Source organism: Bos mutus, chromosome 18, assembly GCF_027580195.1.
Source record: "Bos mutus isolate GX-2022 chromosome 18, NWIPB_WYAK_1.1, whole genome shotgun sequence".
Taxonomy (NCBI): domain Eukaryota; kingdom Metazoa; phylum Chordata; class Mammalia; order Artiodactyla; family Bovidae; genus Bos; species Bos mutus.
In genome coordinates, this window is record NC_091634.1 from 13,363,357 (window position 1) to 13,388,194 (window position 24,838).

General features: G+C 42.4%; 1 long non-coding RNA gene across 1 annotated transcript in view; it reads right to left on the bottom strand.

Annotated features, from left to right (window-relative positions):
• The window catches only part of LOC138991773 (uncharacterized), a 30,808-nt gene extending 5,980 nt beyond the window's left edge, over positions 1–24,828 (bottom strand). The window contains exons 1-2 of the long non-coding RNA XR_011467662.1: positions 24,601–24,828; positions 24,418–24,483 (exon numbers count right to left, since the gene is read on the bottom strand). This is a non-coding gene — a long non-coding RNA (uncharacterized lncRNA). The remainder of the gene's footprint in view (positions 1–24,417; positions 24,484–24,600) is intronic.
• Positions 24,829–24,838: the final 10 nt, after the last annotated feature.

A 24,838-nucleotide genomic window follows, 5' to 3' on the forward strand; every position in this document is an offset into this window, starting at 1 on the left:
TCAGGTGGCGTGTGAGGCCTTTACCTGCATGACTCCCTTGACTCTTCCCAGCGCCCCTGTGAGGCTGGTTTCAGTCCCCGTTTAACTGAGTGGGTCTCAGACTATAGGCTGTCCTGCTTGCTCCCGCCACCCGCTGGTTGCCTCCTGGTGCAGACACTGCTGTGTCCGTCCATCACCTTATAGGAATTCCACCACTGCGATCACATACTTAAGAGCTCAGCGAACTACCAGACACGTAAATGATAGTCGTCATCAGGTCCCAGTATTTTATGATACCACTAAGGTGAGGGGGGTCGTTAAAGCAGCAACAGAGGACTGATCATACACCCTCTCCCCAAGGATAACCGCTGTGCTGACTTCTAGGGCCACAGGCTATTTGCCCAAGCCTTTCCTCTGTATAAACAAAACAACACATCAAACTCCAGGTTCCCTCTCTCACCATCATCTCTGTGCTCGGACCCATTTATGAAAGGTTAATGAGTGGGACACACGTCGGCTGCCTGGTGCCCTTTCCCTGAAGGTGGTGCAGTGGACACGTTATACTGGCCTGCCCAGTAGCCGCCCATTTTTCTGGCTGCAGCATCCCACATTCTGCCTCTTCATCTGTGTGTTTTGGGTGCGGGTAAGTCCACCTGCTGGTTCTCTAGGGCTGAGCCCATAACCTGGACCTCCCTACTGAGACTCTTCCATCTCCCTGACCACCACGACTTCAGAAATGAGCCTGTGACCCAGACCTGGCCGATGAGAGCTGGGGTGGGCTTCCCCTGAGCTGGCAGGGAAGGGGGACACCACAAAACACAAAAGGTGGTGGTTGCCAAGCCAGTAGGATCCAAGGCCAGAGCTGCTGGGGGCCTGTTTGCAAGGAGGGCTCACCTGGAAATGACCACACAGAAAGGAAGACAGAGCTGAGAGATGAAGAGGGAAAGAGAATCCTGACTACCTCCTCGGCCCTGGATCCACCTGTACCTGAAGGCAGACGTAACCTGCTCCGTTAGATGAGCGTATAAATATCGTTTCTGCTTAAGCCAGTTTGAATTGGGTTTCTGTCATTTGTAGCCCAAAGCATCCCAGCAGGGGCCTATACGCATGGAGCTTGTTGTTGTTGTTTTAAAGCCCCAGTCAACGTTTCCATTAGCTGCACTCAGTCAGTGTGTGGAAAATGCAGAGTGACAGGACAGTTCTCCAAGTGTGCAACCTGGTGAAAAAGTGCAAATTCTCAGGTCCAACTTTAGAAAATCACAAACTTGGAATGGGTTCTGGCAAGAGTGTCTGAGAAGCATTCCAGCGGCCATGTCCTGGACGCAGCTTCACCACAGGCGAGCGTGGTAGGAGGGGGAGAGCACAGCTCCAAGCCGCGTCTCTGCTCTGCCTGGCCCTCTGATTTCAGGTGAGTTACGGAAGTCACTGCTTCACCTTTCCCATCTGGAAAATGGTGCTGTCCTCTGTGATAACACCATTATGAAGCCCAGTGAGTTAACAGAAGTAAATCGTTCAGAACAGTGCCTGGCGCATAGTCCACACACCCACTGACATTAATCCATGGTTCTTAGACTTGGACGTGAGAATGTCCTTGGAGAGCTTGTTAAGACATGGTTGCTGGGCCCTGCCCTCCCTCCCCTTGAAATTTCTGATTCTCAGAAAGGGGAGCCTGAAACTTTGCATTTTTAACGAGTTCCTGCATCAAAGTGATGCTGCTGGTCCAGGGGACCCTACCTTGAGAACTGCCTAGTTAGATGTTATTGTTACTGGGGTCCAGCTCCCTTTCTAGTGGGTCTGCAGTCACCTCAGGTGCTCTGGACTCGCTCTTTCCGCTGACTCAGGCTTCTTTCTCATCCTCTCCCTCCCCCCTGGCATTGGTTTTGATAGTTGGATTCTCCGTGCTGGTAACTGGAGCTCTGAGCCCAGCTTTCCGCTGAGAGTAGCGCCAGCCTCCACCTGTTCAGGGGACCTGATTGATGGCTCCTTCACCCACAACTGTTCCTTTTTTGGCAGCCTTCAGGACCATCTCCAGCTGTCTTATATAAGCAGACACCTTTCCTCCTAATCTCTGGGAGGCTGCAGTTGCCACGTAATCCCTGCCCCTGGATGTCCAACCCCCACTCACTCAGCCCACCACAGACATTTGTTTGCTTTGCTAATACAAATGGCTTTAAACACAGGGCCAATTAAGCGCCCCTCCAACAAGCTCCGCTATTACTTGACCTGTCAGCTAGAGCAGGGAGGTCAGTGTGGCCCGAGCTGAGAGGGAGGCAGGAGGATGGCAGGAGATTAGGTCAGGCATACAGGCAGAATACAGGTTGTATGAGGCTTTATATGTCATGAGAAGAACTTGGGCTCTATCCTAATAGTGGTAAAATTAAAAAACTCGTTTTAAAAAATTGTGCCATATAGTGTATCTATGTGTAGAGACACATACATATTAATACATGTGTATACAGTTGAAAAAAATTATACTCTGAGTGCACATGTGGCCACCACATAGGTAAGAAATGGGGTATTTCCTTGGTGGACTCATGGTTAAGAATCCATCAGCCAATGCAGGGTACATGGGTTCAATTCCTGGTCTGGGAAGATCCTACGTGCCGCAGAGCAACTCGGCCCATGCGCCACAACTCCTGAGCCCTGGCTCGAGAGCCCATGAGCAGGAACTACTGAGCGTGCACACCCAGGAACCCCATGCTCCGCAACAAAAGAAGCCCAAGCGCCACAACTAGAGAATCGCCCTGCTCACCACAGCTTGAGAAAGCCCTTGAGCAGCAACGAGGAACCAGCATGGCCAAAAATAAAAATTTTTGAAATAAATTTCTTTAAGAAACATAGTATTAGGAGACGTCAGTACTCCACTTTCAATAATAAATAGGACAATCAGGCAGAATGTCAATAAGAAAACAGAAGATTTGAGCAACACTTACAAACTAGACCTAACACATCTATAGAAAGGCAGAAGACACACTTGCCTCAGGTGCCTGTGGAGCATTCGCCAGAGGAAACGGCGTGCTGGGCCACAAGACAAATCTTGATAAAGGTAGAGAGAATTTTCTGGTGACAATGGAATAAAGTCAGATAGCAATAGCAAAGAAATTTGGGCAAGTCACAAGTATGTGGAAATTAAACAATATTCTTGTCAATAACCAAAAGAAAAAAACAAATTAGAAAGTACTTTGAAATAAATGAAAATGAAGACATCCTAAATCAAAATTCATGGGGTGCAGCAAAAGCAGTGCTTAGAAGAAAATATATACTTGTAAATACCTTTATTTAAAAAGATGACTGAAAATAATAAACTTCCACTCAAGACTTTGAAAGAGAAAAAGCTACACTTACAGCAGTCAGAAGGAAGAAAATAAAGATTAGAGCAGAAATACATGAAATGGAGACTAGAAAAATAATGGTGAAAATCAGAAAAACCAAAAGTTGGGTTTTTAAAGATCAATGTAGTAACAATATTAGTTAGATATACCAAGAACAAACGTGAGTAGAGTGAAATGATTAGTATCAGAAATGAAAGAGGGGACATTACTACCAACTTACAGAAATTTTAAAAAAAATGAATATTATGAACAACTGTATGCCAATATATTATTTAGATGAAAAACAAATTCCTAGAAAGACACAAATGACTGAAACAAAGAAATAGGACATCTGAACAAACCCAAAGCAAGTTAAAATATTTAATTCATAGTCTAAAAACTACCCATAAAGAAAAGCCTAGACTCAGATGGCTTCACCACTAAATTCTAGCAAACATTTAAAGATGAATGAATACCAACTCTTCACAAATGTTTCCAATAAATAGGACGGAGCACTTCCCAGCTCATTCTATGAGGCCAGTATCACCCTGCTACCTAAATTAGGCAAAGAGATACAAGGAGAGAGACCTACAGGCCAGTATCCCTTATGAATACTGATGCAGATGCAAAAATCTTCAAACACTAGGCAAACCAAGTCCAGCAACGTATAAAAAGAACTACACACCAAGAGCAAGTGAGATTTCCCTCTTCCAGTCTGGCTGGGAAAGATGGCTCCGCATGGGCTTCCCATTGTCACCTATGAACTGGCACTTGCCATCTGCCTCTACAAGGATTAAAACATGTGCTGCTGATTTCCAACACCCCCAGAAAGGAGTTCAGGGTGGAGAGCAGAGAGCAGAAATGAGGCACTCTGTGTTCAGAGGAAAACTGGCAGAACAGGTCTTCAGGTAGGTAGATATTTTCAGGAACCAATCTTATGAGCCCAATCCTTGTTATCTGCTCATGTCTAGAACAGCAGTACAGCCCTTCACGGTGACAACTGCTCCTGATGACTAGCAGAGGCCCTCACAAGACCAGCAGAAACTTTCTGCAAAAAATAGGTGCTTGATTGCATGTACTCCCCGCCTTCACCGAGATCATATATAAACTGACCTTCTCCACTTGTCTTTGGAGCAGTTTCTCAGAACTGTCTAAAATGCTGTCTCCCAGGCTATCATCCTCATTTTGCCCCAAATAAACATAACTTGCAACTCTCACACTGAGCAGTTTTTTTTTTTTTTAAGTCGACACATTATTGCTCTGCACAAGGATACACTTTGCTGCCTTGGGGCCAGTGTCTAGGGCAGGAGCAGAGGTGTGATCCAGACCCAGGACTGAGGGTAGGAGCTTTCCTGGGTGGACCTGGGAACTGCATCTTAATGTCTGGCCTATAACCGATTACAAATTTTCTGAAATAAAACTGGAACCAACCAAGATTCTAACCGCTTTTCATTCCAGCACGTGTAGGAAAAATCAGGAACTCTCTGCTGTTTGCTACTGTGCATTACATCCATCAGCTTATAAGAAAACCCTAATTATTCCAAATAAAATTTATATTTGGACACACACAAAGAATAAGTGAGACTGATTCCAGGAAGGCAAGATTGGTTTTATATCCCTAAATCAATTACTGTAATACTCCACATCAATAGAATGAGAAGCAAAAACCATGTGATTATCTCAACAGATATAAATATTTGGAAAAATCTCTTTCATGATAAAAACTCTCAGCAAGTTAGGAATAGAAGGGGACTTCCTTAACATGATAAAGGCATCTATGAAACACTTAAGCTAACATCATACTTATTGGGGAAAAACTGGATGCTTTCGCAGTAAGAGCAAGAATAAAGCAAAGCTTCCGGTTCAAGATGGCGAAGTAGAGGATGTGAGCTCATCTCCTCCTGCAAAAGCACCAAAATCACAACTAGCTGTTGAACAACCATTGACAGGAGGCCACTGGAACCCACCAAAAAAGATACTCCATGTCCAGAGACAAAGAAGAGGCCACATACCGTGGAGACCTTGTGGGTTCACAGTGTAGCATGTGACGACGCCTGGAGACAGGACTGGGTCTGGTGTCTGGCTGACTGGCTTTCCACACGGTCGCCAAAAGATCATGCAACGGGGAAAGAACAGTCTCATCAACACATGAAGCTGCAACAGCTGCGTGGTCCATACAAAATAATAAAGGTGGGCCTTCGCCTTAAACCATATTAAAAAATTAGCTCAAAATGGATCAAAGTCCTAAATGTAAGAGCAAAAACTATGAAACTCAGATACGACACCAAAAACACAAACAACAAAGAAAAGGTAAATTGGACATCATCAAAATTAAAAACCTTTGTACATCAATGGGCACCATCAAGAAAGGGAAGACAACCCACAATGTGAGAAAATGTTCACAAATTATATATCTAAAAAGCAACTTATATCTTGAATATATAAAGAACTTGCACAACTCAGTAATAAAAAGGTAAATAAGCCCAGTTAAAAATGGGCAAGGCATCTGAACAGACATCTTTCCAAGGAAGACATACAGAAGACCAACAGGCATATGAAAAGATGCCCAACGTCAGTCATCAGGGAAATGCAAATCGAAATCACAGTGAAGTACTAATTCACACCCACTAGGATAACTATAACCGAAAAGTCAGAGAAGTGTTGGTGACGATGTGGAGAAATCAGAGCCCTCGTACACTGTCGGACGGAATGTAGAAAGGTCCCGCCACTTTCCAAATAGTCTAGGAGTTCCTCAAATGATTAAACGTAGAGTTATATGACCTAATGATTCCACTCCTGGGAATATACCCAAGAGAAAAGAAAACTGTCTACACAAACCCCAAACCATCCAAACGTCCAACCGATGGACGGATAAACCAAATGTGATATAGCCACACAAGTGAATATTAATGAAAAGCAATGAAGGGCTGACACACGCTACAACATGAATGAACCTTGAAGACATATGCTAAGGTTAAAAAAAAAGCCACATACAACAGACCAGGGACTTCCCCGGCAGTCCAGTGGTTAGGACTTCATTTTCCATGCAATGGGTGTAGGTTTGGTACCTGGTAAGGGAGCTGGGATCCCACGTGCCTTACAGCCAGAAAACAAAACATTAGAAAACAGAAGCAATATTGCAATAAATTCAATAAAGACTTTTAAAATAGTCCACAACAACAACCAAAAAAATCTTTAAAACAAAAAAAAAATCAAAAGGCCACATATTGCCAAGACATGAAAGCAACCTAAATATTCATTGACAGAGGAATGGATAAAGAAGATGTGGTACATATATACAATGGAATATTACTCGGCCATTAAAAAGAATTAAACAATGCCACTGGCAACAACATGGATGGGCCCAGAGATTATTACACTAGGTGAAGTAAGTCAGACAAAGAAAGTGAAATACTGTTTGATATCCCTTATATACAGAAACCAAAAGAAAAATGATACAAATGAACTTATGTAGAAAACAGAACGAACATATTGTGAAGGGTGGGAAAAGGGATAACTGGGAAATTTGGGATGGACATGTACACACCGCTGTATTTAAAATGGATAACCAGTGACGACCTACTGTGCAGCACAAGGAACTCTGCCCAATACCACATAACAACCTAAACGGGAAAGAATTTGAAGAACAGATACATACACGTTATAACCGAACCAGTCTGCTGTACACCTGAAATTAACACAAGATTGATAATCAACTATACTCCAATGTAAAATAAAAAGTTAAAAGGGAAAAACCAAAAGGCCACATATTGTAGGGTTCCATTTATATGAAATGTACATAATAGCCAAATATATATATATTGAGAAACTGAATTCTTAGTTGATTAGGACTGAGAAGGATGGGCTGGTAGGTGATAGCTAAGGGTATGGGGTTTCTTTCTGAGTTGATGAAAATGTTCAAAGCTTGATTACCGTGACTGTTTCACATATCTACTAAGAATATACTAAGAAAATACTGAATTGCTCACTTTAACTGGTTGAATTTTATGGCCTGTGAATTCCATCTCAATGAAGCTGTTTAAAAAAATGAAACAAGGTGGGATGAATTGGGAGATTGGGATTAACATATATGCACTATTGATGCTATGTATAAAACAGATAACTAATGAGAACCTGCTGAATAGCACAGGAAACTCTACTCAGTGCTCTGTGGTGACCTAAATGGGAAGGAAATCCAAGAAAGAGGAGCTACATGTGTATATACAGCTGATTCACTGTGCTGTATAGCAGACACTAAGACAACACTGTAAAGCAACTATATTCCAATAAAAATAAAAACAAAATAAACACACACAAACGAAATGTGCTATAGCTGCACAACCGTCAGAATGCCTATCATAAAAAAGATCACAGATAACAAACTTGAGGGGAGGATGTGGAGAAAAGCGAACCCTGTACCTGAGGTAGGAATGTCAGTCAGTGTAGCCACTGTGGAAAACAGTATGGAGATTCCCTCAACTAAAACTGGAGATAAAATACGATCCAGAAATTCCATTCTTGGGTATATATCCAAGGAAAACAAAAAACGTTAGCTCAGAGAGATACATGCATCTTAGCGTTCATAACGGCATCATTATTGACAATAGCTAAGCTGTGAAAGCAACCTAATATCCATCACAGACGAATGGGTAAAGAAGATGTAGTGAGGGAGGGATAAAGATGGTGGAGTAAGGGGAAAGGGAGCTTACCTCCCCCCACAAATACACCAAAATACATCTACATGTGGAACAATTCTCACAGGAAGCCAACTAGAAACTAACAGATCTCCCATACAACCAATGCTGCAAGAAAGCGCTCCGTGTAGCCAGGTGGGGCGGGCGGTGGAGGTGGGGCAGCGTCAGCACAGGACTGGTGCCCCTGGGGGTGACCTGTAAGGGAGAGGAGGTCCATACGGGCGGAGCGCCACCGTGGGGAGCCCGTGCATGCTGGGAAATCTGCTGGGACAGACAGGGCTGGAGAAGCCTAGATTCCACTCACGAGGAGTGCACGGTGCTGGCTTGCACACCAGTCAGGGCAGAGAGACCTGCGCCTGGCTGAACTTCCCAATCTAAAGGGGCAAACGCTCTGGCTCCACCCACCCCGCACCATCCCCTGGAGCCCGATCTGGAGCAGACAAGTCCTGGAAGAGGTCTGCCAGGGACGCAGCTCAGGTCCCCGAAGGAAGCACAGCCACCTTGATTCCTGCCGCCACAGTGCCTCGGCTCTAAACCCCAGCCAGATCCTCACCACAGCCCGGCCCCCACCACAGCCTAGCACTAGGTCTGGGATGAACACAGCAGAGAAAGGTACATGAACTGGGGCGGCTTCTGAGCAGCACCAGAGACAGCAGCACACGTGATGTGCAGGTCCACACGGGACTCCCTTGCGGTAGCAGTCAGTCACCTCCTTTGGGGCAGGGCATGCACTCAAGGGCAACAGAGCCTGATAGAACCTAACCCTCAGGGCTTCTATCCAACAACTGGGGAGCAGGTCCTGCCCCCGACAAGGCAGTGACAGCCACACAGCAAACAGGAAGCCCTGCCCAGCATCCAGCACAGGTTCTGGACACCAGAATGCCAGAAATGCCCCAAACAAGGGAAAGACAGCCACCACACTCCGGGGAAAGATGGTGCTGGCGTCCATACCAAAAGCAGCCCTTGCACCCAAAACACTGGATTCACACAGTCTACCCAGGCATGCCGCCACATTACAATACCCCTTCGAGACCACAGGAGATAACTATTTCTCCTAAATTTATAGAGACAGAGAAAGTAAAATGAAAACTCATAGAAACTACCCTTAAAAGAACAAGAGAAATCCTCTGAAAGAGTAATGAAAGAGATCTCACCAGTCTACTAGACCTTGAGCTCAAAAATGAGGTAACAAAAATGCTACAGGAATTCAGAAAGATTATCATAGAAGTGCAGGTCACTTTAACAAGGAAGTACCAAGTATAAAGATGAACCAATCAAAATTAGACAAGTCAACTGCCAAGGTAAAAATCAATCTAGAAGCAACGAATAGGAGACTAAATGATACAAAACAAATAAGTGATCCGGATGATAAAATAATGGAAATCACACAATCAGAACAGCAGACAAAGACAAATGAAAAAAACAAGATCCATGGGATAATATAAAGTGTGCCGATCTACACATAATAGGGGTTCCAGAAAGAAGAGAAAGACAAAAGGGAATAGAAAATGTTTCCTGGGAGAAATCACATCTAACTTCCCAAACATTCCGAAAAAGGAAACAGATACTCCGGTACAGGAAGCACAAAGGGTTCCAAAGTAGATGAACCCACACCAAGACATATAATTAAAATGGCAAAAGTTAAAGAGAGGATTCTAACGGCAGCAAGAGAAAAACAGTCAGTTACAAGGCAAGCCCTTTAAGGCTGTCAGTTGATTTCTTTGTAGAAACTTTGCAGGCTGGAAGGAAGTGGTATGATATATTCAAAGTCCGGAAGGGAGAAACCTGCAACCTAGGATATTTTACCCAGCAACATTATTATTTAGAATAGAAGGAGAGGTAAAGAATTTCTCAGACAAGTAAAAACCAAAAGAATTCAGCAACACCAAATCTACCCTAAAAGAAATATTGAAAGTACTTCTCTAAATAGAAAAGAAGTAATGATCTACAGGAAAGAAAAAATTACAATAGGAAAGGCAAATATATAGAAGAATTGATGATCACTTAAATAAGCCAGGATATAGATTTTTAAAAATAATTTTAAATTATAAAAATGATTATACCTACAATTAACAGCAAAAGTATAAGCATGAAGATGTAAAACAGAACAAAGTCACTAAATGTGGAAGACAGGAGTATAAAAAGGGTCACAAACCAAACCTCAGATTTAAGAGGATAGACATTATTTCAAGCATCTTTTCTGATCACAAGAGTCTGAAGCCAGAAATTAACCACAGAAAGAAAAATGGGAAAGGGCTTTCCTGTTGGCCCAGTGGTAAAGAATCCACCTGCCAAGGAAGGAGACGCGGGTTCCACCCCTGGTCCAGGAAGATCCCACATGCTGAGGGGCAACTAAGCTCAAGCACCACAACCTGTAAGCCTGTGCTCTAGAGCTGGGAGCCAAAACCACTGAAGCCTGAGTACCCTAGAGCCTACGCTCTGCCACGAGAGAGACTTGCACATAGCAACCAGAGGAGCCCCGCATGCTGCAACCAGAGTAGCCCCCACTTGCTGCAACTAGGGAAGAGCCCCTGCAGCAACAAAAACCCAGCACAGGCAGAAATGCGAAACACTTTATAAAAAAATTCTTTTTTAATTTAAGAAAAATGGGAGAAAAAACAAACACATGGAGACTAAATAATATGCTACTAAAAAACCAATGGGTCAATGATAAAATTAAGGAAATCATAAAATACCTCGAAACAACAATGAAAACACAACTTCACTAAAGTCCGTGTGCTATGCTTAGTCGCTCTGTGCAATCGCTCGCGTCCGACTCCGTGCAATCGCTCGCGTCCGACTCCGTGCAACCCCATGCACTGTAGCCCGCCAGGCTCCTCTGTCCATGGGGATTCTCCAGGCAAGAATACCTGCCGGGGTCCAGCCCCGGTGGATCCAGGGAATTCGAAGCAGGGACGGCATCGTCGAGGATCAGGAAACAACTGCTTAATTAAACTTTAATTAAGGATATAAAGAGTAATGGAATAAGGATAGCTCATTGAGGAAATTCAGTGGAGAAAAGAGGCTGAATAATTCAGCCAGAAGGTAAGAGAAAGAACGACATGGTGAGACCAAGTTTTGGTGAACAAGGCCCACACTTTATTTTCCAAAGTAGTTTTTATACCTTAAGTTATGCATAGAGGATAATGGGGGAAGGGGTAGAGTCATGCAGCAAGCCAGGCTTTCTTCCTGCAAACTTATCATACGCAAAAGTTTAGGTGATTTGCATCATCTTCTGGCCCTGAGGCCTGTTAACATTTTAAGACCCTTTCTTCAGAAAACTTATTTTTCTCTAAAGGTGATAAGTCAAGCGCCACCCTCCAAAAGCATTAGATAAAGTTGCATTCCTACAAAGCAAAGGTGTGGTGCGCTATAACAAGAAAAAGAATTAACTCAAGGGTCCCAGGTTACAAACATTAAAGCTACTATTTACACCAATTATATTAATCAATACACTGCCAGGGACACAGCAGGTAAGGGATATGGAGACTTAGCAGCAAACATTGGCCCAACAAGTGAAAATCCCTTCACCAATACAATTTCTAATCAATCTTTTAACTGCTCAAAGGAATCTGTATTTAGACAGTTTAGAACATCTCATGCCTCTCACAGTTGGGAGGCTCTGAGCAATCACATGTGGCTGGAAAAACCTATTCAGGCAGGCTAGAGGACTTCCAAAGGAGTTTGTAGGTTGAAACACTGTCACACCCAGGAATTATTAACTGGAGCTGTAAGCTAACTCTTGTTTCAGAGAGAGGTAGTGGGGGACAGCCCCCTGTAAAGTCTGAGGTGTAGGTGAAAGCACAAAGCAGAAAGTAGGCAGACTCTGGTTTTGGGGGTAGATGCTCGAGAATTTCCAGGGAGACTCCTGAGGCTTGATCCTGCCTTTGCGTATGCCAAGCCTCCTTCCTCATGACCTTTGCCAAGGGCGGAGCTCGCTCCCTGCAAATACCGGAGTGGGTTGCCATGCCTCCCTCCAGAGGATCTTCCCAGCCCAGGAATTGAATCCAGGTCTCCCGCATTGCAGGCAATCCAGATTCTTTGCCATCTAAGTCACCAGGGAAGCCCAAGAATATTGGAGTGGATGCCTATCCAGGGAATCTTCCCAATCCAGGAATCAAACCAGGGTCTCCTGCATTGCAGGAGTCGTCTATGGGATGCAGCAAAAGCAGCTCTAAAACAGAAGTTCGTAGCTATACAGGATTTCCTCAAGAAACAGGAAAAATCTCAAATAAACAACCTAACCTGCCCCCTAAAAGAACTAGAAGATGAAGAACAAACAAAACCCAAAGTCAGCAGAAGGAAGGAAATAAAGATCAGAGAGGAAATAAAGATTAAAAACAATAAAAAAAAATCAATAAAACCAAGAGCTGGTTTTTTGAAAAGAAAAACTATCAACAAACCTCTAGCTAGGTCATCAAGAAGAAAAGAGAAACAACCCAAATAAAATAAGAAAGAGGAGAAATAACAACTGATGCCACAGGGGGGGAAAATCCTGAGAATATTATGTACAATTCTCAGCCAAAAAAAATGGAACTGGGCAAGTTTCTAAAAAACATAGCCAGCCAAAACTGAGTAAAGCAGCACCAAGTTATTTGAACAGACCAATCATTAGAAGTTAAATAGAATCTATTTTTTAAAAATTCCAGCAAACAAAAGTCCAGGATCATATGTCTTCACTGGGGGAATTCTATCAAACATACAATGAAAAAGTTATAGCTATTTTTTTCAAACTACTCCAAAAAACTGAAGAGGAGGGAATATTCCCAAATTCATTATATGAAGCCACAATCACCCTGGTACCAAAACTGGACAAAGACACTACAAAAAAAGGAAATTACAGACCAGTATCTTTGATGAATATAGATGCAAATGTCCTTAAAGTATTAACAAACCAAATCCAACAATACATAAAAAGGATCACATACCATGATCAACTTGGATTCATTCCAGATTTGCAACATATGCAAATCAATGTGATACAACACACCAACAAAAGAAAAGACAAAAAGCACATGATCATCTCAAAGATGCAGAAAAAGCATTGACAAAATTCAGTACCCATTCATGGTGAAAATTCTCACCAAAGTGGGTACATATCTCAACAGAGTAAAAGCCATTTACAACAAACCCACAGTCAATGTAATACTCAATGGTGAAGACCTAAAAGCCTTCCCATCAAATTCAGAAACAAGACAAGGATGCCCACTCTCACCACTTCTATTTAACATAGTATGGGAAGTCCTAGCCATGGCAACAAAATAATTTTTTTAAAAAAGAGTATCCAAATAGAAAGGGAAGGGGTAAAACTGTCACTATTTGTAGATGACATGATGCTCTTTAGTGAGCATCCACACACCAACTATCAGAATAGATGAAGTCAGCAAGATTGCAGGATACAAGATTAATATTCAGAAATCTGTTGCATTTCTTTACACTAACGATGAAATATCAGAAAGAGAAAGTAAAAAACAAAAGTTAAATCACACAAAATAAATACTTAGGAATAAACTTAACCAAGCAGGCAAAAAACCTATATGCTGAAAACTATAAAATACTAATAAAGGAAACTGAAGATGATTCAAAGACTGGACGAATATTGTTAACATAGCCATGCTACCCAAAGCAACATACAGATTTAATGCAATCCCTTGTCAAAATACCTACAATATTTTTCACAGAAGTAGAACAAATAATCCTAAAATTTATACAGAAACACAAAAGACCCAGAGTCGCCAAAGCAATCCTTAGGAAAAAGAAAGCAGGAGGCATAACCTTTTCCAGATTTCAGACTGTACTACAAAACTGTAGTGACCTATATGCTGTGGTGATGGCACAAAGATCAGTGGAACGGAATAGACAGCCCAGAAATAAACCCACACACCTGTATGGTCAATCAATTTTCAACAAAGGAGGTTAGGATATACAAGGCAAAAAAGACAGTCTCTTCAACGAGTAGTGTTGGGAAAGCTAGACAGCTTCGTGTAAATCAATGAAATTTGAGCACTCTCTCATACCATATACAAAAATAAACTCAAAATGATTTAAAGACCTAAACCTAAGACATGACCCCATAAAATTCCTAGAAGAGAACATGGGCAAAACGTTTATTCCTGGACAGGGATTGTAGCAATATTTTCTTAGATCTAGTATGATATCCCTTATAGGTGGAATCTAAAAGATAAAACAAACTAGTGGATATAACAAAAAAGAAACAGACTCACAGATATAAAGAATATAAAGGGGTTACCAGTTTTGTTCTATGTTCTTACCAAAAGAACATATTGGTTACCAGTGGGGGCAGGGAAGGGGGAAGGCCAAGAAAGGAGTAGAAGATTAAGAGGCACAACTACTGTGTATAAAATAAATAAGCTACAAGGACATATTATACAGTACGGAGATATAGCCACTGTTTATAATAACTATAATTAGAGTTAGCCTTTAAATATTATGAATCACTACTGTACACCTGAAACTTATGTGATACTGTAAACCCAATACCTCAATTAAAAAACTGAGAATGTACCGTAGCTTTCTTATCCATTCATCTGCTGATGGACATCTAGGTTGCTTCCATGTCCTGGCTATTATAAACAGTGCTGCGATGAACATTGGGGTACACGTGTCTCTTTCCCTTCTGGTTTCCTCAGTGTGTATGCCCAGCAGTGGGATTGCTGGATCATAAGGCAGTTCTAGTTCCAGTTTTTTAAGGAATCTCCACACTGTTCTCCATAGTGGCTGTACTAGTTTGCATTCCCACCAACAGTGTAAGAGGGTTCCCTTTTCTCCACACCCTCTCCAGCATTTATTGCTTGTAGACTTTTGGGTTGCAGCCATTCTGACTGGCGTGACTCAGCCATTAAAAAGAATACATTTGAATCAGTTCTAATGAGGTGGATGAAACTGGAGCCTATTATACTGAGTGAAGTAAGCCAGAAAGAAAAACACCAATACAGTATACTAACGCACATATATGGAATTTAGAAAGATGGTAACAATAACCCTGTGTACGAGACAGCAAAAGAGACACTGATGTATAGAACAGTCTTATGGACTCTGTGGGAGAGGGAGAGGGTGGGAAGATTTGGGAGAATGACATTGAAACATGTATAATATCATGTATGAAACGAGTCGCCAGTCCAGGTTCGATGCACGAACCTCCTGTGGGAGGAGGGAGGAGGGTTCAGGATGGGGAACACATGTATACCTCTGGCAGATGCATTTCAGTATTTGGCAAAACCAATACAATATTGTAAAGTTAAAAAACAAAACAAAACAAAACAAAACTGAGAATGTACTAGAGGTACATAATAAAACTAATTTTAAAAGTAAACTTGAGATTTCTTTTTCTTATCTCTCAAGTCCAGATAAACATAAATACCCAGATGGTGTCTTCTCGGTGCCAAGTATTCCTGACTCAGAGGATATGCCTGCCTGGGGTGGGCCTTATAAAAAGAGGGAAATTTGGCCATGGAGACAAATGTGCACACAGGGAGAATGACACATGAAGATGAAGGCAGAGATGAGGTGACAGCACTTAACGAGCCAAGGAACGCCGAAGACTGCCTGCAGAGCCCTGGAAGCCGGGGGCTCGCAGGAGAGGCATGGAGCTCCATCACAGCCCTCAGCGGCCAATCCCGCCAGCACCCTGACCTTGGACTCACGGCCTCCAGGACCAAGAAAAGTAAACTTCTGTTGTTTATGCCAGTCAGACTGTGGTCCTTCATTGTGGTGGTCCTATTGGTTAAGATAATAATCACCTTCCCCCTTACATGGAAATCCACTTGCTATACCCCTCACAGAGGAATACAGATCCTCTAACTAGTCAAGCTACCTTGTGTCTAACTACCAAACACACACACCTGTACACGTTATGGTGAGTTTTCCTATAGAAATCCCTTGACCTTTTCATGACAGATGACTACAATCTGGCCATTCCAGTTTAATAGAAATGTTCTAAAACTTCCGTATCTCAAAGTGAAGGAGTCTGGGAGCTAATCCCTTTCCTCCCAGAAGACCTCTGTCCCTTATGCTAATCCCCCGCAACCTTAGCAGTCAGGCGTGAATACCTGCTATACACTGATGTCACTAAACTGTCGTTCTAGGCTTTTCTGGAAGACAGAAGGTCTGTCCCAAGATGATTAGATATTTCTGCTATCTAGAAATAGAAATAGCCATGATTAAAATTGTTTTCAGTAAAGTAATACATGAAAGTCACGAAAAAATTAAGATACTGAAAGGTGTCAAGTGAAAAGCAACATGTTCTTTAAAAAACTTCAACTCAGTCTGTATCATTTGGAATAAAAATAATGTACAGAACACTGTGTATTTCTAAAAGTAATATAAAATGTTTACATGGCGTTTAATATGTGCCAGGCATTTCTCTAAGAGCTGTATACATTTTAATTCATTTAATCTTCATGACTCCAAATGGTAGGTATTAACTATTATTATTCCTGTTTCACAGATGTGAGGAGACTGAATCCCAGAGAGGGGAATCATCTGTCTAAGGTTGTCCCACTAGAATTTTTTTCCTGGACTGGCTTTATATACATGTATCCACCCATCAGTGCAACTCAAAGTAAACTGCAAACATTTTGACTTATTTTCTGATTTAGAGTTCTTAACCTTTTTGCTTTCCCATAAATATTGTCCTTGTGCTATCAAGAGCATAACTGATGGAACATTTGTTAGAATGTTCAACTACTGTCCATGGATTTGCTTCTGAGCTCAGCTTTCTTCCTTTCACCATGAATCAATGGAAGGAGTTTCCAGACAACAACTGGATTCAAACTCCTTCTTCAAATAATATTTGGGCTTAAATATTATGAGATTGTAGTGGTCCAGTCACATTATTGGAAACAACAGCCAGGCAAGGATGATTGCATTGTGATTGCTGTTCAACACAGAGCAACTGTAAGATGCCCTCAGTTATAGGATAAATACAATTTCTAGAGAGGCTGAAAGCAGAGCAGCTCAGAATTGATGAAATCATGTAGATACTACATGACTCAGCCCTCAGTTCTGTGGCTGGCAAGCGTCAGAATCATGGTTTCCAGATGAGGAAATGTCTTCGAGGATCCCCTCTCTCTGAGTGTCAGTGCTTCCCTCTGCTCCTGGTCTCTGCTCCATTTCTACATTTCCCTCTCTCTGCCTCAATCACTTTTTCAGTGTCCCTCACCCTCTCTCCCCACAGCTCTCCCATCTCTCTGGCTCTCCCGTTTTTGCCATCTGCAGTCAAGGTAGTTGAGGATTCAGACACCCTCAGCTGCCCTCTCTCCTCAAACTTTTAAAAAATGATGAATTTGTGCCCCAGCTTCCTGTCCCTACAGCTGGAAGAACAGTAAAGGGAGGAGATGACTAAATTTCCGACTTCTCCCTTTAATTTGCAACATTTCTGTACCTCTCAAGATGATCAAAGTGTTACTCCATCTTCAACATGTGAATAGGCTGGAATGCACTGACAAACTTTCTAACACTGAGGTATTTCTGTATTTCTGAAAGCAACCCTATAAGTTATTTTGAGTACTTGTCAAAACATTGCTGAGCTCAATTTGTTCGTATTTTATCTGGAAATTTTCCTTCCATTTATGGATGTCATTGACCTGGATTTTACTCTATTTTGTTTTTCTAGATTTGTTAAGAGAATTATGCTAATAATTAAAATGATTTGAGTAGTGTCCATATTCTCTGGACCACTTTCTATAACCTAGGAATTCTTTCTTTGAATGCACAATGAATTGGTTAATAAATCTAATGTCTAATGCCTTTAGACCTAATTAAAATCTAAAGTCTAATGCCTTTCTTAGAGCGTAGATCTTTTTACTTCCTTTATAACTTATTCAGTTATTGGTCTATTCCGATTTTCTACTTTTTTCCATGTCAGTTATCTTTAATATTTCCAAAGAGAAACTCCATTTTCATTTAAATTTTATTCTTTTGGCCTAAAATATCCTTTGCCTGGCTAATGCCTCTCGGGATCTGGCCCTCATCCTGTTCGGACAGCAAGGGTAAGGGGTGAGTGAGTCTTCAGCCCTGAGCAACAATGCTGGAAACAGGCAGGGAACTTGGATAGAGCATCCCCACTGGAAAGCAGTTGGTTGAGTTTCAGCTGTGTCCACTTGTGTTTATCCTCTGGTTTGTGAGCCTGAGAAGCAGCCATGCCTGTGCAGAGGGCAGAGGAGAGCTGCCCACCCACAGCAGATGGAGAGGACCACACCATCACCGAGCAGGGTTTTTCATGTTATATACAAATGGCGCCACCTGGAGCTCACTGTTGGTAGTGACCTTGGGGCCGGGCGCCACAGTGATCGCTCACTGTCCCAAACGTTCAGGTACTGGGTCTCTACAGGTACCTTCCGGGGTCCAATCACCCACTCATAGTCCCGCCATCCCCACACCTGCTGAGCCAAAGATGACAGCCAGCTCACCAACTTGTGGTGGTTTTGCCTTGCGTCTCCCTGATAATTTGTGACATTGGACGTCTTTTCACGCACCTGCGGGCCATCTGTATGTCTTCTTTGGTGAAGTGTCTGTTTCAGGCCTTCTGCTCTTTCTGATGGGGTTATTTTTTAAATTAAGCTTTGGGAGTTGTTTCTATATTTTGAATGTTAACTCCTTATCCAGTACATCACTTGTAAATATTTTCTCCCAACCCAAGGATGTCTTTTCCTTTTGTTTAGTTTCCTTTGCTGTGCAAACGCTTTCAAGTTTAATTAGGTCCCATTTGTTTATTTTTGTTTCCATTTCTCTAGGAGACAGATCAAAAAAAAATATTACTGTGATTTATGCCAGAGAGTGTTCTGCCTATGTGGCCACATTCCCCAATCCTAACTGAGCGAACACCCTGGCTTACTGACCTCATGCCACAACTTGACTGAATCTAGGCAGCCAAGTCCTAAGAAAAGACTTGCTCTAGAGATGTAGGGGCAACCTGAGGGCCTGCGGGTGGTCCAGGTGGGGCAGCAGTGGCCACTGCTGGTGCTCCAACCGCACCACGGATGCAGCCCAGGCCTCCAGCACAGCACAGCCACTGGGACCCCAGCAACCACCGTGCCACGAGCCCCACTCCCAGCTGGGCAAATGCCCGGGCTCTATCCACTCCACACCAGAACCTTGCATTAGAGCTGGGACAACCACGACCATTACATACTGGTAAAAGTTAAAGATCAAGAGGATTCCCAAGGCAGCATGAGAAACACAGAGTCACATACAAGAGAATCCCCACAGGGCTATCAGCTTCCTCTGCAGGAACTGTGCAAGCCAGAAAGAAGAGACATGGTAGTGCTGAAAGAGAAGAACCTACAGCCTAGGATACTCCAGCCAGCAAGATTATCACTCCAAACAGAAAGAGACAGAAATTTTAAGACAAGCAAAAACTAAAAGAATCCAACAATACTAAACCCATTCTAAAAAAAATGTTGATGGGTCTTCTCTAAATGCAGAGAAATAAGCATCAACAGGAAAGAAAAAAATTCCAACAAGAAAGGCAAATATATAGTAAGGATTGAAGATAACTTAAGCCAGTGTGTGGACTGAAAAACCAAACAAAAAATTGTAAAAGCAACTGTAACTACAATAAATAGCAAAAGGATAATCATGAAGATATAAAAAATGATGTAAAAACACAAAATGTGAGGGAGAGGAGAAAAAACGTAGGCCTTTTAGAATGTGTTTGAAATTTAATAGTATCTGTTTAAAGCAGGTAGGTTATAACTATGGGGTTTCCCTGGTGACTCAGGCAGTAAAGAACCCACCTGCCAGTGCAGGAGACCAGAATTCAATCCCTGGGTTAGGAAGATCCCCTGGAGAAAGGCATGGCAACCTGCTCCAGTATTCTTGCCTGGAGAACCCCATAGACAGAGAAGCCTGGCAGGCTACAGTTCATGGGGTTGCAAAGAGTCAGAGATATGACTAGGTGACTAACATACAGAGGTATGATTATGGGTCAACATATATGAACTCCATGGTAACTACAAATCAAAAACCTACAACAGATAGACAGAAAACAAAAAGAAAGGAATTCAAGCACACTGCAGAAGAAAATCATCAAACCACAATGGGAAAAACAAAAAGAAGAAATGAACAAAGAACTACAGAAACAACCGGCAGTCAAGGAATGAAACGGAAACAAGCACATACTGATCAATAATTTAAATGTCAATAGGCTACCTGCTCCTATAAAAAAAAGAAATAGGATAGCTGATTGGATATAAATCAAAGACTCTCAGCATGCTGCCTACAAGAGACCACTTTAGGGCAGAAGACACACACAGACTGAAAGTGAGAAGAAGGGAAGAGATATTCCATGCAAACGGAATGACAAGAAAACAAGGCTGGCCATACTCAGACAAAATAGGCCTTGAGACAAAGGCTATACTATTAAGGCATAGGGATCGATACAGTAAGAGATCAATTCAAGCAACAAATTTAATAGGATACGATTTATAGCAAGCATTTTTCTGACCACAGCAGTATGAAACTAGAAATCAACTATAGAAATTAAAACAGGAAAAGAAGGTGGAGACTAAATACCATGCTGCTTAAAAACAACAACAACAAAACCAATGGATTAACAAGGAGATCAAAAATACATCGAGACAAATGAAAACACAATTTTTCAAAATCCATGGGATGCAGCAAAAGCAATCTTTAGAGGGAAGTTCAGAGCGATATAGGTCTTCCTCAAGAAACAAGAAAAAAAAAATCAACCTAACCTATTACCTAAAATAGTTAGAAAAAGAAAATACAAAGCCCAAAGTCAGCAAAAGGAAGGAAGGAAAAGGCAGGGAGTAAATTAAATGGAGATAAAAATAATAGAAATGTCAACGAAACCAAGGGATAGTTTTTTTGAAAAGATAAATAAAACTGATAAACCTTTAACCAGGCTTACCAAAAATGGGAGGACCCAGCAGGTGGATGTACACACACACAAATAAACAAGAAATGAGAGGAGAAATAACAACTAATGCCACAGAGATAGTCACAAGAGAATACTGTGAAGATACATGCCTACAACTGGGCAACACAGAAGAAACAGACAAGTTCCTAGATACTTACAATCTAACCAAGACTGAAATAAAGAAGGCACAGAGAATTTGAACAGATCACTAAAGTGAAATAGAATCTAATTTTTAAAAAGAATCCCAGCAAGCAAAAGTCCAAGATGAGAGAGCTTCACTGGGGAATTCTACCACACATGTAGAGAAAAACTTACAATGATCCTTCTAAAGCTATTTCAAAAAGTTGAGGAGGAGGGAACACCCCCGAATTCATTCTACAAGCCACCATTATCCTGATACAGAAGCCAGACAGAAACACTACAACAAAAAAGGACATTACAGGGAAATATGTTTGATGAATATAAACGCAAAAATTTTCAGCAATGTATAAGCAAACCAAAGTCAACAATACATAAAAAGGAACTATACACCATGATCAAGCTAAATTTATTCCAGAGTCACAAGAATGGTTCAACACACACAAATCAATGTAATACACCAGATTTTAAAGAAAAAAAGAAAATCACATGATCATCTCAATAGACTGAAAAAAAAAAAGTAACAAAATTCAATCTCCATCCATGACAAAAACTCTCATAAAAGTGGGCGTAGAGGGAACATACCTCAACATAATGAAAGCTATTGAATATTTATTACAAACCTAAAGCCAACATGACACTCAATGATGAAAAGTTGAAAGTCTTTCCAGTAAATTCAGGAACAAGACAAGGATGCCCACTCTCACTTCTGTTTAGCATGGTACTGGAAGTCCTAGCCACAGCAAATCACACAAGAAAAAGACATAAAAGGTATTCAGTTTGGAAGGAGAGAGGTAAGGCTGTCACTATCTGCGGAAGTCTCCACCCACAAAATGCTGTAACTAACAGATGAACTCGGCAAGACTGTAGGATACATGATTAATATACAGGAATCCGTTGCATTTCTTTACACTAACAAGTATCACAAGATAAAGTTTTTAAAAAGTCCCATTTAAAATTGCATCCACAGATGCCTTAGTCATGTAGTGGTTAGGTGGGGGAGGGAGAAGTATTCTATAGTCCTATGATTGGGTCTGTAAGTCTGTGACTCTAAACTTCACAAATATTTCTCAGATTCCACCCCCTTAGGGTGCACAAGATGGCCAGAGTGGGCATTTCCCTTCTCCCATGAGGCTTGAGCCAGCTAAATTTAGATATTTCCTTCCTCCAGGTTAGTGATACTCTGATAAAACCCTAGCAGCTTAAGCTCTGGTTAGCTCGGCTGCCTGAGGGCAGGTCTTGTGAAGAGAGCGTTCTAGCATACTTCAAAATGGTTCTGGGAATTCCTTGGTGACCTAGTGATTCCTGTCATAGCCTGAGTTCAATCCTTGGTCGAAGAACTCAGTGCAGCATGCCAAAAAAAAAAAGGGGGGGGGGGTGGGTTTCCTTTCCACAAGCTGGAAGCAAAGGGGATTTCCTTTTCCTCCACATTTAATGTGGGAATCTGGTCAAACTCCTCCAGGTAAATTCCACAATATTACAGGTGCCCATTGTAACTGTGTCCTCCTGAGAGTTAACTCCCAGACTGTCCACACTTAGCCTCTGACAACTTGTCGGCTACAGTTTAGGTTTTCCTACCCCAGCGCTGGTCCCCGTGATGCTTCCCCCTAGTCTCTGTTCCAGCAGGCAATGACGTCACCGATTGATACTTGTCTGTCTCTCCAGTCTTGGGAGCTGCAGTATGCCCTGCGTCCTCCCCTCTCTTACATACATTCAGGAAGAGTTGCTGGCTTTTCAACCTGTTCGTCTTTCTTATTTTTTGTTAGGATTGATTGGCAATTTCCGAGCTCCTCACATGCCAATTAATCAATCTGAGGTCTGCCTTTTTAACATCTCATCCCGCTCCCTCCCTCAGACCACATTCTGTCTCCTCCCCAGCACTGTTTGATTCCCCAGGCCACCTGATGGCTCTTGGATCAATTTAGCAATATTCTTTGTCTTATTTCCTAATGTAATGTATTAAATTAATCAATTTTGACCATGTTTAGCAGAAAGCAGTCAAATGACAGGTGTCACCTACAAATCGGCGCTTGCCATCTACCTCTCATAGTGTCCTGTGCTGCAGCCGCTGCTAACCTTCAGCAGCCCCTGGAAGGAGTCCAGGGTGGAGGCAAGAAATGAGGCACTCTCTTCCTGGGGAGAACTGGCAGGATAGGCCTTCAGATAGTTAGATATTTTCAGGAACTGACTTTATGAACCCAATTCTTGTGTCTCCCCATATCCAGAAAAGCACTAAAATCCTTCATGGTGACGACTGTTCCTCATGACTAGCAAAAGCTTCGTGAGACTAGTAGGAACTTTCTAGAAAAAACACATGCTTGACCAACTACATGTATTCCCCCTTCATCAAAATCACATAAATACTGACCTTATCCCCTACCTCTTTGGAGCAGTTTCTCAGAGCTGTCTGAGGTGCTGTCTCCCAGGCTATGATCCTCATTTTGCCCTAAATAAGAACTTAACTCACAACTCTCATGTTGTACATTTTAAGCCGACACGGGTAATGAGATTTCATGAAAGAGGTGGCAGATTCACTTCAGGTGATCCTACCTGGAGAAGGCTAGCCACCACCCACTGCCTCTCCCGTAGGTGGGAGATACCCAGAACTGAAGATGGGGTGCTGTGTGTCCAAGTTCATGAGGTGGGACAAGGAACAAGGCAATCATTATGAAACTGAGCAGGAACCTGTAGGGCTCCCCTTCCCGGCCGCCTAGAGGCAGATCCTGCCTCCATGTCCCTTGCCTCTTGTTCGCAGAAAAGCTTTAGCCTCCTAAGTCTTCCCTCAGTTCCAAAGAGCAAATTTAATCAGAGAATGAGAGAATTCAGAAACAAAAACAGACAACGAAATAATAACAGTTTACCCATAAAAGGAAATCAAGGGCCTCTCGTTCCCCCTAAAGGGCCACGGGTTATATCTGGAGCCGTGTGTGTGAGCTGTCTTGCAGATACTAAAGCCCCACCAGGTGGAAGTAGTTAACTGCATGCTGACCATAAGCACGTAGACTTCGGACCAGTCGGAATGAGAAGGTTGACGAGGTTAACTCCTGAAATACCACCCTGTCAACAACCAATCAGAAGAATGTCCACGAGCTGATGCCTGCAACCCTCTCCCTCACGCCGTCTTTACAAACGCTTCCCGCTGCCCATGCTCCTTGCATGGCCTCATGTTGCAGAGCCTTGCAATAAACCCTGTATTTTCCTTCACCACAAACAGTGGCAAAAGATTGGCTTCCCTGCGCACTGGGCAAGCAGACCCAAGTCTGGTTCAGTAACAAGTATGCTGCATAAAGTTCTGTACACACAAGACTACGTATGCATTCTGACAAGTCATACATGCAAATTTAAATGACCGTATTTTTAAACGTAATCATTTGCAAGACTGCAGAGTACCTACCTTGTATTGTGGCTTGGCGCCTGGGTTCAACTTTAAAGAAAACACTGGCCTTAGGAAACTCAGAGTCTGAAAAACAAAAGGACCATTTTTAAGTCACAGAAATACAAGGATAATGTGGTAACTGCTATAAAAATGGACCACAGAGCCTAGCTGTGGCCTCTGGACCGGCAGCATCTGCGTTACCTCAGAGCTTGTTACTATAAAGGCAGAGTCTCAGCCAACAGAATCACCATACCCATGAAATCAAAATCAGCAGTTTAAACAGATCTCCAGGGAACTGAAAGGTACATTCGAGTTTAAAAAGCGCTGTCAGAGAGAGCCACACAAGTATAAAATCTTTCCGGAGCCTGAAACAGCCCTGTCTCCCTCCCTGGTAGCTTTCTTGAGTGAGATCTCCCCCTCTCTCTTCCTCTTCCCTCTG